The sequence below is a fragment of the Schistocerca gregaria genome, unplaced genomic scaffold (genome assembly GCF_023897955.1).
Source record: "Schistocerca gregaria isolate iqSchGreg1 unplaced genomic scaffold, iqSchGreg1.2 ptg000522l, whole genome shotgun sequence".
Lineage (NCBI taxonomy): Eukaryota > Metazoa > Arthropoda > Insecta > Orthoptera > Acrididae > Schistocerca > Schistocerca gregaria.
The window spans coordinates 1,176,094-1,188,528 of NW_026061921.1; positions in this window are offsets into that span (position 1 = coordinate 1,176,094).

Below are 12,435 nucleotides of genomic sequence, written 5' to 3' on the forward strand. Positions count from 1 at the left end.
AAAAATTCAATATTCAATACCTAAAACTTGAATTGTACTACTTCTTACTGGCTATTACATCAACTTAGAAGCTTGATCTGTGTTCTACTATGGTGCTTATAGTGTCTCAGCATACCGCAGCACGCGACATAGCTTTGCAAACGACAAGTACAACCGTTTCAGAGAGAAGAGCGGCCAATATGACGATCTGGCTTTAAGTCGATTCGATATCAAATGAGTAAAACGGACGGATTTCTCGGGTTTTTACTACATATGAACACTTTTCACATTCCCCCATGCAAATCGGCTGCTTGTCCTCCTTTCATGCAAAATGTTAAGGTCCTAGCTCATGTCCAAGGCACCAAAGCCAGCTAAAAAGTCAATAATCGATACCTAAAACTTGAATTGTACTACTTCTTCCTGGCTATTACGTCAACTTAGAAGCTTCATCTGTGTTCTACTATGGTGCTTTTAGTGTCTCCGCATACCGCAACACGCGACATAGCTTTGCAATCGATAAGTACAACCGTTTCAGTGAGAAGAGTGGCTAATGTGACGATCTGGCTTTAAGTCGATTCGACAACAAATGACGAAAACGGACGGATTTCTCGGCTTTTTACTACATATGAACACTTTTCACATTCTCCCATGCAAATCGGCTGCTAGTCCTCCTTTCATGCAGATTGTTAAGGTCCTAGCTCATGTCCAAGGCACCAAAGCCAGCTAAAAAGTCAATAATCGATACCTAAAACTTGAATTGTACTACTTCTTCCTGGCTATTACGTCAACTTAGAAGCTTCATCTGTGTTCTACTATGGTGATTTAAGTGTCTCCGCATACCGCAGCACGCGACATAGCTTTGCAGACGATAAGTGCAAGCGTTTCAGAGAGAAGAGCGGCGAATGTGACGATCTGGCTTTAAGTCGATTCGATAACAAATGACGAAAACGGATGAATTTCTCAGGTTTTTACTACATATGAACACTTTTCACATTCTCCCGTGCTACTAGGCTCCTAGTCCTCCTTTCATGCAGAATCTTAAGGTCCTAGCTCATGTCCAAGGCACCAAAGCTTGCTAAAAAGTCAATAATCGATACCTAAAACTTGAATTGTATTACTTCTTACTAACTATTACATCAGCTTAGAAGCCTCATCTGTGTTCTACTATGGTGATTTTAGTGTCTCCGCATACCGCAGCACGCGACGTAGCTTTGTAGACGATAAGTATAACCTTTTCAGAGAGAAGAGCGACCAATGTGACGATCAGGCTTTAAGTCGATTCGATAACAAATGACAAAACGGACGGATTTCTCAAGTATTTTTTTACATATGAACACTTATTACATTCTCCCGTGCAACTCGGCTGCTAGTCCTCCTTTCATGCAGAATCTTAAGGCCGTAGCTCATGTCCAAGGCACCAAAGCCAGCTAAAAAGTCAAAAATCGATACCTATAACTTGAATTGTACTACTTCTTACTGGCTATTACATCAACTTAGAAGCTTCATCTTTGTTCTACTACGGTGATTTTAGTTTCTCCGCATACCGCAGCACGCGACATAGTTTTACAGACGATAAGTACAGCCGTTTCAGAGAGAAGAGCGGCCAATGTGACGATCTGGCTTTAAGTCGATTCGATAACAAATGACGAAAACGGAGGGATTTCTCAGGTTTTTACTACATATGAACACTTTTCACATTCTCCCGTGCAACTTGGCTGATAGTCCTCCTTCATGCAAAATCTTAATTTCCTAGCTCGTGTCCAAGGCACCAAAGATGGGTAAAAGTCATTAACCGATACCTAAAACTTTAATTGTACTACTTCTTACTGGCTATTACATCAACTTAGAAGCTTCATCTGTGTTCTACTATGGTGCTTTTAGTGAGTCCGCATACCGCAGCACGCGACATAGCTTTGCAGACGATAAGTACAACTTTTTCAGAGAGAAGAGCGGCCAATGTGACGATCTGGCTTTTAAGTCGATTCGATAACAAATGACGAAAACGGACGGATTTCTCAGGTTTTTACTACATATGAACACTTTTCACATTCTCCCGTGCAACTCGGCCGCTTGTCCTCCTTTCATGCAGAATCTTAAGGTCCTAGCTCATGTCCAAGGCACCAAAGAAGGGTAAAAAGTCATTAACTGATACCTAAAACTTTAATTGTACTACTTCTTACTGGCTATTACATCAACTTAGAAGCTACATCTGGGTTCTACTATGGTGCTTTTAGTGTGTCCGCATACCGCAGCACGCGACATAGCTTTGCAGACGATAAGTACAACTTTTTCAGAGAGAAGAGCGGCCAATGTGACGATCTGGCTTTAAGTCTATTCGATAACAAATGACGAAAATGGACGGATATCTCAGGTTTTTACTACAAATGAACACTTTTCACATTCTCCCGTGCAACTCGGCTGCTAGCCCTCCTTTCATGCTGAATATTAAGGTCCTAGCTCATGTCCAAGGCACCAAAGCCAGCTAAAAATTCAATATTCAATACCTAAAACTTGAATTGTACTACTTCTTACTGGCTATTACATCAACTTAGAAGCTTCATCTGTGTTCTACTATGGTGCTTTTAGTGTCTCAGCATACCGCAGCACGCGACATAGCTTTGCAGACGATAAGTACAACCGTTTCAGAGAGAAGAGCGGCCAATGTGACGATCTGGCTTTAAGTCGATTCGATAACAAATCACGAAAACGGACGGATTTCTCAGGTTTTTACTACATATGAACACTTTTCACATTCTCCCGTGCTACTCGGCTGCTAGTCCTCCTTTCATGCAGAATCATAAGGTCCTAGCTCATGTCCAAGGCACCAAAGCTAGCTAAAAAGTCAATAATCGATACCTAAAACTTGAATTGTACTACTTCTTACTGGCTATTACATCAACTTAGAAGCTTCATCTGTGTTCTACTATGGTGCTTTTAGTGTCTCCGCATACCGCAGCACGCGACATAGCTTTGCAATCGATAAGTACAACAGTTTCAGAGAGAAGAGCGGCTAATTTGACGATCTGGCTTTAAGTCGATTCGATAACAAATGACGAAAACGGACGGATTTCTCGGGTTTTTACTACATATGAACACTTTTCACATTCTCCCATGCAAATCGGCTTGCTAGTCCTCCTTTCATACAGAATGTTAAAGTCCTTGCTTTTGTCCAAGGCACCAAAGCCAGTTAAAAAGTCAATAACCGACACCTAAAACTTGAATTGTACTACTTCTTCCTGGCTATTACGTCAACTTAGAAGCTTCATCTGTGTTCTACTATGGTGCTTTTAGTGTTTCCGCATACCGCAGCACGCGACATAGCTTTGCAGACGATAAGTACAACCGTTTAAGAGAGAAGAGCGGCCAATGTGACGATCTGGCTGTAAGTCGATTCGATAACAAATGACGAAAACGGACGAATTTCTTAGGTTTTTACTACATATGAAAACTTTTCACATTCTCCCGTGCAACTCGGCTGCTAGCCCTCCTTTCATGCAGAATATTAAGGTCCTAGCTCATGTCCAAGGCACCAAAGCCAGCTAAAAATTCAATATTCAATACCTAATACTTGAATTGTACTACTTCTTACTGGCTATTACATCAACTTAGAAGCTTCATCTGTGTTCTACTATGGTGCTTTTAGTGTCTCAGCATACCGCAGCACGCGACATAGCTTTGCAGACGATAAGTACAACCGTTTCAGAGAGAGGAGCGGCCAATGTGACGATTTGGCTTTAAGTCGATTCGATAACAAATCACGAAAACGGACGGATTTCTCAGGTTTTTACTACATATGAACACTTTTCACATTCTCCCGTGCAACTCGGCTGCTAGTCCTCCTTTCATGCAGAATCATAAGGTCCTAGCTCATGTCCAAGGCACCAAAGCTAGCTAAAAAGTCAATAATCGATACCTAAAACTTGAATTGTACTACTTCTTACTGGCTATTACATCAATTTAGAAGCTTCATCTGTGTTCTACTATGGTGATTTTATTGTGTCCGAATACCGCAGCACGCAACATAGCTTTGCAGACGATAAGTACAACTTTTTCAGAGAGAAGAGCGGCCAATGTGACGATCTGGCTTTAAGTCGATTCGATAACAAATGACGAAAACGGACGGATTTCTCAGGTTTTTACTACATATGAAGACTTTTCACATTCTCCCGTGCAACTCGGCTGCTAGTCCTCCTTTCATGCAGAATCTTAAGGTACTAGCTCATGTCCAAGGTACCAAATCCAGCAAAAAAGTCAATAATCGATACCAAAAACTTGAATTCTACTACTTCTTACTGGCTATTACATCAACTTAGAAGCTTCATCTGTGTTCTACTATGGTGCTTTTAGTGTCTCCGCAAACCGCAGCACGCGACATAGCTTTGCAGACGATAAGTACAACCGTTTCAGAGAGAAGAGCGGCCAATGTGATGATCTGGCTCTATGTCGATTCGATAACAAATGACGAAAACGGACGAATTTCTCAGGTTTTTACTACATATGAACACTTTTCACATTTTCCCATGCAACTCGGCTGCTAGTCCTCCTTTCATGGAGAATCTTTAGGTCCTAGCTCATGTCCAAGGCACCAAAGCCAGCTAAAAAGTCAATAATCGATACCTAAAACTTGAATTGGACTACTTCTTACTCGCTATTACATCAACTTAGAAGCTTCATCTGTGTTCTACTATGGTGCTTTTCCTGTTTCCGACAACGGCAACACGCGACATAGCTTTGCAGACGATAAGTACAACCGTTTCAGAGAGAAGAGCGGCCATTGTGACGATCTGACTTTAAGTCGATTCGATAACAAATGACGAAAATGGACAGATTTCTCAGGTTTTTACTACATATGAACACTTTTCACATACTCCCGTGCAACGCGGCCGCTAGTCCTCGATTCAGGCAGAATCATAAGGTCCTAGCTCATGTCCAAGGCACCAAAAACCAGCTAAAAAGTCAATAATCGATACCTAAATCTTGAATTGGACTACTTCTTACTGGCTATTACATCAACTTAGAAGCATCATTTGTGTTCTACTATGGTGCTTTTAGTGTCTCCGCATATCGCAGCACGCGACATAGCTTTGTAGACGATAAGTACAACCGTTTCAGAGAGAAGAGCGGCCAATGTGACGATCTGGCTTTAAGTCGATTCGATAACAAATGACGAAAACGGACCGATTTCTCAGGTTTTTACTACATATGAACACTTTTCACATTCTCCCTTGCAACTAGGCTGCTAGTCCTCCATTCATGCAGAATCTTAAGGTCCTAGCTCATGTCCAAGGCACCAAAGCCAGCTAAAAAGTCAATAATCAATACCTAAAACTTGAATTGTACTACTTCTTCCTGGCTATTACGTCAACGTAGAAGCTACATCTGTGTTCTACTACGGTGCTTTTAGTTTCTCCGCATACCGCAGCACGTGACATAGTTTTGCAGACGATAAGTACAACCGTTTCAGAGAGAAGAGCGGCCATTGTGACGATCTGGCTTTAAGTCGATTCGATAACAAATGACGAAAACGGACGGATTTCTCAGGTTTTTACTACATATGAACACTTTTCACATTCTCCCGTGCAACTCGGCTGCTAGTCCTCCTTTCATGCAGAATCATAAGGTCCTAGCTCATGTCCAAGGCACCAAAGCTAGCTAAATGTCAATAATCGATTCCTAAAACTTGAATTGTACTACTTCTTACTGGCTATTACATCAACTTAGAAGCTTCATCTGTGTTCTACTATGGTGCTTTTAGTGTCTCCGCATACCGCAGCACGCGACATAGCTTTGCAATCGATAAGTACAACAGTTTCAGAGTGAAGAGCGGCTAATGTGACGATCTGGCTTTAAGACGATTCGATAACAAATGACGAAAACGGACGAATTTCTTAGGTTTTTACTACATATGAAGACTTTTCAGATTCTCCCGTGCAACTCGGCTGCTAGTCCTCCTTTCATGCAGAATCTTAAGGTCCTAGCTCATGTCCAAGGCACCAAAGCCAGCTAAAAAGTCAATAATCAATACCTAAAACTTGAATTGTACTACTTCTTACTGGCTATTACATCAACTTAGAAGCTTCATCTGTGTTCTACTATGCTGCTTGTAGTGTCTCAGCATACCGCAGCATGCGACATAGCTTTGCAGACGATAAGTACAAGCGTTTCAGAGAGAAGAGCGGCCAATGTGACGATCTGGCTTTAAGTCGATTCGAAAACAAATGACGAAAACGGACGAATTTCTCAGGTTTTTACTACTTATGTACACTTTTCACATTCTCCCGTGCAACTCGGCTGCTAGTCCTCCTTTCATGCAGAATCTTAAGGTCCTAGCTCATGTCCAAGGCACCAAAGCTAGCTAAAAAGGCAATAATCGATACCTAAAACTTGAATTGTACTACTTCTTACTGGCTATTACATCAACTTAGAAGCTTCATCTGTGTTCTACTATGATGCTTTTAGTGCCTCCGCATACCGCAGCAGGCGACATAGCTTTGCAGACGATAAGTACAAGCGTTTCAGAGAGAAGAGCGGCCAATAAGACGATCTGGCTTTAAGTCGATTCGATAACAAATGACGAAAACGGACGGATGTCTCAGGTTTTTACTACATATGAACACTTTTCACATTCTCCTGTGCAACTCGGCTGATAGTCCTCCTTCATGCAAAATCTTAATTTCCTAGAACGTGTCCAAGGCACCAAAGAAGGGTAAAAAGTCATTAACTGATACCTAAAACTTTAATTGTACTAGTTCTTACTAGCTATTACATCAACTTAGAAGCTTCATCTGGGTTCTACTATGGTGCTTTTAGTGTGTCCGCATACCGCAGCACGCGACATAGCTTTGCAGACGATAAGTACAACTTTTTCAGAGAGAAGAGCGGCCAATGTGACGATCTGGCTTTAAGTCGATTCGATAACAAATGACGAAAATGGACGGATATCTCAGGTTTTTACTACAAATGAACACTTTTCACATTCTCTCGTGCAACTCGGCTGCTAGCCCTCCTTTCATGCAGAATATTAAGGTCCTAACTCATGTCCAAGGTACCAAAGCCAGCTAAAAATTCAATATTCAATGCCTAAAACTTGAATTGTACTACTTCTTATTGGCTATTACATCAACTTAGAAGCTTGATCTGTGTTCTACTATGGTGCTTTTAGTGTTTCCGCATACCGCAGCACGCGACATAGCTTTGCAGACGATAAGTACAACCGTTTCAGAGAGAAGAGCGGCCAATGTGACGATCTGACTGTAAGTCGATTCGATAACAAATGACGACAACGGACGAATTTCTTAGGTTTTTACTACATATGAAAACTTTTCACATTCTCCCGTGCTACTCGGCTGCTAGTCCTCCTTTCATGCAGATTCTTAAGGTCTTAGCTCATGTCCAAAGCACCAAAGCCAGCTAAAAAGTCAATAATCGATACCTAAAACTTGAATTGGACTACTTCTTACTGGCTATTACATCAACTTAGAAGTTTCATCTGTGTTCTACTATGGTGCTTTTCCTGTTTCCGCCTACGGCAACACGCGACATAGCTTTGCAGACGATAAGTACAACCGTTTCAGAGAGAAGAGCGGCCAATATGACGATCTGGCTTTAAGTCGATTCGATAACAAATGACGAAAACGGACCGATTTCTCAGGTTTTTACTACATATGAACACTTTTCACATTCTCCCGTGCAACTCGGCTGCTAGTCCTCCTTTATTGCAGAATCTTAATGTCCTAGCTCATGTCCAAGGCACCAAAGCTAGCTAAAAAGTCAACAACCGATACCTAAAACTTGAATTGTACTACTGCTTACTGGCTATTACATCATCTTAGAAGCTTCATCTGTGTTCTAGTACGGTGCTTTTAGTTTCTCCGCATACCGCAGCACGCGACATAGTTTTAAAGACGATAAGTACAACCGTTTCAGAGAAAAGAGCGGCCAATGTGACGATCCGGCCTTAAGTCGATTCGATAACAAATGACGAAAACGGACGGATTTCTCAGGTTTTTACTACATATGAACACTTTTCACATTGTCCCGTGCAACTCGGCTGATAGTCAACCTTCATGCAAAATCTTAATTTCCTAGCTCGTGTCCAAGGCACCAAAGAAGGGTAAAGTCATTAACCGATACCTAAACCTTTAATTGTACTACTTCTTACTGGCTATTACATCAACTTAGAAGCTTTATCTGTGTTCTACTATGGTGCTTTTATTGTGTCCGCATACCGCAGCACGCGACATAGCTTTGCAGGCGATAAGTACAACTTTTTCAGAGAGAAGAGCGGCCAATGTGACGATCTGGCTTTAAGTCAATTCGATAACAAATGACGAAAACGTACGGATTTCTCAGGTTTTTACTACAGATGAAGACTTTTCACATTCTCCCGTGCAACTCGGCTGCTAGTCCTCCTTTCATGCAGAATCTTAAGGTACTAGCTCATGTCCAAGGTACCAAATCCACCAAAAATTCAATAATCGATACCAAAAACTTGAATTCTACTACTTCTTACTGGCTATTACATCAAATTAGAAGCTTCATCTGTGTTCTACTATGGTGCTTTTAGTGTCTCCGCATACCGTAGCACGCGACATAGCTTTGCAGACGATAAGTACAACCGTTTCAGAGAGAAGAGCGGCCAATGTTATGATCTGGCTCTATGTCGATTCGATAACAAATGACGAAAACGGACGAATTTCTCAGGTTTTTACTACATATGAACACTTTTCACATTCTCCCGTGCAACTCGGCTGCTAGTCCTCCTTTCATGCAGAATCTTAAGGTCCTAGCTCATGTCCAAGGCACCAAAACCAGCTAAAAAGTCATTAATCGATACCTAAATCTTGAATTGTACTACTTCTTACTGGCTATTACATCAACTTAGAAGCTTCATCTGTGTTCTACTATGGTGCTTTTAGTGTCTCCGCATACCGCAGCACGCGACATAGCTTTGCAATCGATAAGTACAACCGTTTCAGAGTGAAGAGCGGCTAATGTGACGAACTGGCTTTAAGACGATTCGATAACAAATGACGAAAACGGACGGATTTCTCGGGTTTTTATTACATATGAACACTTTTCACATTCTCCCATGCAAATCGGCTGCTAGTCCTCCTTTCATGCAGAATGTTAAGGTCCTAGCTCATGTCCAAGGCACCAAAGCCAGCTAAAAAGTCAATAGTCGATACCTAAAACTTGAATTGTACTATTTCTTCCTGGCTATTACGTCAAATTAGAAGCTTCATCTGTGTTCTACTATGGTGCTTTTATTGTCTCCGCATACCGCAGCATGCGACATAGCTTTGCAGACGATAAGTACAACCGTATCAGAGAGAAGAGCGGCCAATGTGACGATCTGGCTTTAAGTCGATTCGATAACAAATGACGAAAACGGACGAATTTCTTAGGTTTTTACTACATATGAACACTTTTCACATTCTCCCGTGCAACTCGGCTGCTAGTCCTCCTTTCATGCAGAATCTTAAGGTCCTAGCTCATGTCCAAGGCACCAAAGCCAGCTAAAAAGTCAATAATCGATACCTAAAACTTGAATTGGACTACTTCTTACTCGCTATTACATCAACTTAGAAGCTTCATCTGTGTTCTACTATGGTGCTTTTCCTGTTTTCGCCTACGGCAACACGCGACATAGCTTTGCAGACGATAAGCACAACCGTTTCAGAGAGAAGAGCGGCCATTGTGACGATCTGGCTTTAAGTCGATTCGATAACAAATGACGAAAATGGACGGATTTCTCAGGTTTTTACTACATATGAACACTTTTCACATACTCCCGTGCAACGCGGCCGCTAGTCCTCGTTTCATGCAGAATCATAAGGTCCTAGCTCATGTCCAAGGCACCAAAACCAGCTAAAAAGTCAATAATCGATACCTAAATCTTGAAATGGACTACTTCTTACTGGCTATTACATCAACTTAGAAGCATCATTTGTGTTCTACTATGGTGCTTTTAGTGTCTCCGCATATCGCAGCACGCGACATAGCTTTGTAGACGATAAGTAAAACCGTTTCAGAGAGAAGAGCGGCCAATGTGACGATCTGGCTTTAAGTCGATTCGATAACAAATGACGAAAACGGACCGATTTCTCAGGTTTTTACTACATATGAACACTTTTCACATTCTCCCTTGCAACTAGGCTGCTAGTCCTCCATTCATGCAGAATCTTAAGGTCCTAGCTCACGTCCAAGGCACCAAAGCCAGCTAAAAAGTCAATAATCAATACCTAAAACTTGAATTGTACTACTTCTTCCTGGCTATTACGTCAACGTAGAAGCTACATCTGTGTTCTACTACGGTGCTTTTAGTTTCTCCGCATACGGCAGCACGTGACATAGTTTTGCAGACGATAAGTACAACCGTTTCAGAGAGAAGAGCGGCCATTGTGACGATCTGGCTTTAAGTCGATTCGTTAACAAATGACGAAAACGGACGGATTTCTCAGGTTTTTACTACATATGAACACTTTTCACATTCTCCCGTGCAACTCGGCTGCTAGTCCTCCTTTCATGCAGAATCTTAAGGTCCTAGCTCATGTCCAAGGCACCAAAGCCAGCTAAAAAGTCAATAATCGATACCTAAAACTTGAATTGGACTACTTCTTACTCGCTATTACATCAACTTAGAAGCTTCATCTGTGTTCTACTATGGTGCTTTTCCTGTTTCCGCCTACGGCAACACGCGACATAGCTTTGCAGACGATAAGTACAACCGTTTCAGAGAGAAGAGCGGCCATTGTGACGATCTGGCTTTAAGTCGATTCGATAACAAATGACGAAAATGGACGGATTTCTCAGGTTTTTACTACATATGAACACTTTTCACATTCTCCCTTGCAACTAGGCTGCTAGTCCTCCATTCATGCAGAATCTTAAGGTCCTAGCTCATGTCCAAGGCACCAAAGCCAGCTAAAAAGTCAATAATCAATACCTAAAACTTGAATTGTACTACTTCTTCCTGGCTATTACTTCAACGTAGAAGCTACATCTGTGTTCTACTACGGTGCTTTTAGTTTCTCCGCATACCGCAGCACGTGACATAGTTTTGCAGACGATAAGTACAACCGTTTCAGAGAGAAGAGCGGCCATTGTGACGACCTGGCTTTAAGTCGATTCGATAACAAATGACGAAAACGGACGGATTTCTCAGGTTTTTACTACATATGAACACTTTTCACATTCTCCCATGCAACTCGGCTGCTAGTCCTCCTTTCATGCAGAATCATAAGGTCCTAGCTCATGTCCAAGGCACCAAAGCTAGCTAAATGTCAATAATCGATACCTAAATCTTGAATTGGACTACTTCTTACTGGCTATTACATCAACTTAGAAGCATCATCTGTGTTCTACTATGGTGCTTTTATTGTCTCCGCATACCGCAGCATGCGACATAGCTTTGCAGACGATAAGTACAACCGTTTCAGAGAGAAGAGCGGCCAATGTGACGATCTGGCTTTAAGTCGATTCGATAACAAATGACGAAAACGGACGAATTTCTTAGGTTTTTACTACATATAAACACTTTTCACATTCTCCCGTGCAACTCGGCTGCTAGTCCTCCTTTCATGCAGAATCTTAAGGTCCTAGCTCATGTCCAAGGCACCAAAGCCAGCTAAAAAGTCAATAATCAATACCTAAAACTTGAATTGTACTACTTCTTTCTGGCTATTACATCAACTTAGAAGCTTCATCTGTTTTCTACTATGCTGCTTGTAGTGTCTCAGCATACCGCAGCATGCGACATAGCTTTGCAGACGATAAGTACAAGCGTTTCAGAGAGAAGAGCGGCCAATGTGACGATCTGGCTTTAAGTCGATTAGAAAACAAATGACGAAAACGGACGAATTTCTCAGGTTTTTACTACTTATGTACACTTTTCACATTCTCCCGTGCAACTCGGCTGCTAGTCCTCCTTTCATGCAGAATCTTAAGGTCCTAGCTCATGTCCAAGGCACCAAAGCTAGCTAAAAAGTCAATAATCGATACCTAAAACTTGAATTGTACTACTTCTTACTGGCTATTACATCAACTTAGAAGCTTCATCTGTGTTCTACTATGATGCTTTTAGTGCCTCCGCATACCGCAGCACGCGACATACCTTTGCAGACGATAAGTACAAGCGTTTCAGGGAGAAGAGCGGCCAATGTGACGATCTGGCTTTAAGTCGATTCGATAACAAATGACGAAAACGGACGGATGTCTCAGGTTTTTACTACATATGAACACTTTTCACATTCTCCCGTGCAACTCGGCTGATAGTCCTCCTTCATGCAAAATCTTAATTTCCTAGAACGTGTCCAAGGCACCAATGAAGGGTAAAAAGTCATTAACTGATACCTAAAACTTTAATTGTACTACTTCTTACTGGCTATTACATCAACTTAGAAGCTTCATCTGGGTTCTACTATGGTGCTTTTAGTGTGTCCGATACCGCAGCAC